We start from the raw sequence: 4,553 nt of genomic DNA, 5'->3' as shown, positions 1-4,553 counted from the left end.
GGCCGGGGTACCCTCAGCCTCCTGCACACCTGCCAGAGCCGCCCCTTCTCCTTCAACCCCCTCTCTCCCAGGGCACCCCTTCTACACTCCAGCTGCTACCCTGCCCCATCCCATATTGCTGTGCTCTTGTTCCCGACCCCGGGCTCCGGCCCAACCCCAGGCGCTAAAGGAGAGAAAGCCGACTCACTACGGTGCTTTCTCCAGCCCCCTCTCCACTTCCATGAGCCCCGCGCTGCGCTGACGGCCGGGAGCTCCGCAGTCACTTCCTGCTTCCCTCCCGGCACACGTGTCCCTCCAGCCGCCAGGCCCCTCCTCGCCCGGCTGCCACTGGCAGATCCCGCCTGAAGGATAAATTCTCCGGTTCACAGCCTGCTGCCGGCTCCGGAACAGCCCGGGCGGGCAGAACAGAGGCCCCTGAGGCCCTGAGCATTCTGCCTCAAAGCACACGTGAGCCTTTGCTGTTTAGGTGAAGCCACAGGCACTGCAGGAAAGAGCATTTTGTGCAGTACCTGATACTGTTTGTGGGACTGCACTTCTGGCAGCCGTGACACCCTGCGGGAGCAACTGAGCAGCACCAGCATGCCCCTCTAGGGAAGAGGCCCTCAGACTATGTTGTTGTTGTAAGTCCCTGTGGTTGGGTGCTGTCCAGTGGATTCCAAGTCACACCCTGTGTGACAAAGCAGAACTGCCCTGTGGGTCTTCTACGCTGTAATTCTTTATGGGAGTAGACTGCCAAGTCTTTCTCTCACCAAGTTGTTGGGCAGGTTCGTACTACCAACCTTTCTGTTACCAGACAACCACTTAACCACAGCACCACCAGGGCTCCTTTCCTTAAACAGTAGGCATCAGAATCACCCAGAGGGGGGATAGATGGGTGTGTTATCGGACCAAACGCGGGTCCCTGCCTGGTGAGCAGTCAGGCCAAAATAGTTTACACACCAAAATTGAGAGGAGAGAAAATTATTCATTGCAAAGCAGCAGTGCAAGGAGGTAGAGGTAGTTTAGTACCCAGATCTAAACTCCCCAAGATGCCATCGAAACACAGTTTTTGTAGGTTTCAGGAGAGGGGGTTGTGTGTATTCACAAAAGGTTGAGGAATTTGGGGCATGAACGTGAAATGGGTGATGATAGCTAGCTAGCAATGAGTTACACTAGTTTCCTGTTATCAGCTGATAGGGGCTTGGGCAGAGGGGAGAGGGTGGCATTGCCCATGTCCTGGGCCACAGTTAATTTACAGTTGTTTCTAAAATACTTTTAGCAAGTCTATCATCTGCAGGAAGGAATGTTTTCCATTCAGTTCTTTAAGGAACTGAATACTCATCTGGGAAAATAGTTGGGGATAATTTAGTTTACTTATCTATTCCCATCCGGGTGCCAGGGTGGGGGAAATAGTTTTTACTTTATGCTTTCAGGTGGACAGGCTGAATGATCAGGTATGCCTAGGCAGGGGGCACTGTGCCCATGACCATGCATCAGATTAGCAGACAATGTTCCTACATGCCTATTTGTATGTGCTGTAAGAATGGCCGGCCATATAGTAAAGTTGACAAGGACCAAGGTTGTGGTGGCGTCTTGCCCACAGCCAGCTACCCTGAGGCAGTGAGTAGTTGGACCTGCGGGCTTGGGACCATAGTCTCAGGGAATATCAAGCTCAACTAGCATAACATGCCACCCAAAGACATTGTTCTACATTCTACTTTGGTGAGCAACAACTAGGGTCTTAAAAGCTTGCAAGCAGCCATCTAGATGCAATGATGGGTCTCTCCTCGACCAGAGCAAAGAATGAAGAAAACCAAAGATGCGTGGAAACAATTAGTCCAAGGGACTGGCAGACCATTGCTTTCCTCAGCCCATATGGTCATATAGAGACCAGAAGAACTAGATGGTGCCGGGCTACCACTTTCTACCACTCAGAGGGGGACCGGTGCAGGAGATCCTGGATAGAGTGGGAGAACAATATGGAACAAAATTCAAAATCATAGGGAAAAATAAAAAAGACCAGGTTCGCTGGTCAGATAGAGCCTGGTGAGACCCCTGAGACTATGGTCCCTAGCTACCCTTCAGGTCTGGAACTGAACTCACTCCTGAGCTTCCAGCCAAACAACAGACCGGCATATGGGGTGAACATTTACATCAATCAGGTAGATAAACTCCCCGGAGCGAAGTGATCATGGATCAACTGTGGGAGAACAGAAGGGCAGTGTGTACACAGAGAGACAGCTCCAGGGGCAGGAATGCATGGGAGGGAAGGACACAGGGAAGAGAGCTGTTACATTGTAGGGATTTTCAGTCAATGACATGAAACAAAATGTATATTAACTGTTGCATGGAAAATGAATTTGCTCTGTAAACTTTCACCCAAATCAAATACAAATTGAAAAAAAAAAAAAAAAAACAATAACCCAGAAGGCTTGTTAAAACATAAAGCTGCCAGTCCAGAACTGCTGGTTCTATAAGCCTGGAAGGGGCCAAGATTTCTCATTTATTGCTGATGATGCTGAGAGCCGGGGTGAAGCACCCAGCACTAGCACAGAGCCGGGACGATTAACGTCCACTGACCCTCTGGCCTTGCATCTATCCATCCATTCTTTCTTGAGCATGCACTCTGTGTCCAGCACGGTGCTGGGCCCCTGGTATCCCAAAGTAAACTGAACAGAGTGGCTTTGCCTCGCTCCTCTTTTCTCTCCTGCATGGCTTTTCTCTTACCAAGTCTGACCACTGACACATCCTGGGGACTGAGATAAGCCTCTGAGCCCCACGCAGCAGTTCCTTTCCTTGGCAAAGTGAAGATAACAAACCCATTGGAACTGGCCCTCAGATATGCTGATGGGATCACAGGAGGGACAGTAAGAGGCAGTTTACAGGATACTATGTAGCAATACAGAGGGTCAGTGAGAAACAGGAAGACCCTCAACGAGACACAGGGGCTGCAACAATGGGTTTAAACAGCAACGATTCTGAGGATGGAGCAGGATGGGGCAACATTTCCTTCTGTTATATTTGCTCGCTAAGAGTCAACCAACTTGATGGCACCTAACAACAACACAGCAATGGAAGTCTTTCTTTTTGTCCATTGTCAGGTGCCATTGAGTCAGTGCCAGCTCATAGCGACACTGCCCAGTCCCATTTTTATCTAGGGGATTTTTGATTACCTACCCCCCGCCCCCACCCACAAACCAGAATTCACCACCATCTCTCCATCTGCACTCTGGCCATCTTCCCTCAAACAGCTCCGCTCCCATGCTGCCCTGGCCATCTAGTTGATCTTCCTGCTTCCCCATTCTACCGCCACCTCCAACAGCCCACTCTCCTGACAGCAGCCCAAGAGATTTGTTAAAGATGTCCTGGTTCTGACTACACACCTCCAAGGGCTCCTTATTGCCCTCAGAGTAAAATCCAAACCCCTCCCAGCCTGTGATGACCAGACTGTCCGCTTCTGGACCACCTATGACCCCTCCGCATCGTCCTCACTCTGCAGGCTACTCTGCCCTCTCCTGGGGCCCCGAGTTTACTCCGGCCTCAGGGCCTTTGCACATGCTGCTGCCTCTGCCCAGAGTGCCTGTCTCCCGGTTTTCACTCAGCTGGCTCCTTCTTGTCAGTTGTGTCTCAGCTCAAACATCACCTCTTCAAAAGGGCTTCCTCCAAATGCCAGTCTAATGTACACCTTCCAGGTGCCTCTTTACTTTCTTCATGGTATTCCTTGATACCTGGAATTCTTCTTCATGTCGTTTTTCCCCAAATACAAGCTCTATGAGAGTAGTACCAGGTCTTCCTTTTGTACTACTATATCCTCTGGTGGCACTGTGGTTAAAGCACTGGGCTGCTAACCAAAAGGTCAGCAGTTCAAACCTACCAGCTACTCCACAGAAGAAAGATGAGGCAGTCTTCTTATGTAAAGATCACAGCCTTAGAAATGCTATAGGGCAGTTCTACTCTGTCCTATGGGTCACTATGGGTCAGAATTGACTCAACAGCAGTGGGTTTGGTTTTCTTGGTTTTATTCTCAGTATATGGCAGAGAGTAGACGTTCAGTTTCTAGAATGAAACACTGATCAGAAAGAAGTGTTATCTGTGGACTGTGCTTTACATATTGAATATATGCCTGAGAGCTGTAAGACTAATATAGTTTATTTACTTGATCAGGTATTCCAGCTACTTGTGTCGTTATTTTACAGAATCATCTAGAGGTTTACGACTGAGGCAAGAGGGAGGATGCTACTGGCCAACGATACCCTGAACATCCTGCAGTGTAACAAAGAAGTATCTAGCCCACTTCCAGTAAGATGGAGGAATAGGCAGACAGGTGACACAGACCCTCTTCAACAAAGAAAAGATAAATCAACTGAAGATAATCCTGGAGCCTTGAAAGGAACTATTCAGAAGTGGATTAGGCACCAACTAGTGGAAAAACCTGAACAAAAACAGTAAGTACAGAGATGGTCGGAGCTGTGGACTGGTGGCTACTCTGACGGGACCAACAGCCTGAATATTTCCAAGTTGTGTTGGGACATGAGAATTGACCTGAAGATCAGCCCTGGAGGATGACTGCACTG

The sequence above is a fragment of the Orycteropus afer genome, unplaced genomic scaffold (assembly GCF_000298275.1).
Source record: "Orycteropus afer afer isolate SDZICR_OR568_19922 unplaced genomic scaffold, OryAfe1.0 scaffold00018, whole genome shotgun sequence".
NCBI classification, from domain to species: Eukaryota; Metazoa; Chordata; class Mammalia; order Tubulidentata; family Orycteropodidae; genus Orycteropus; species Orycteropus afer.
This window is presented reverse-complemented; position numbering follows the sequence as displayed.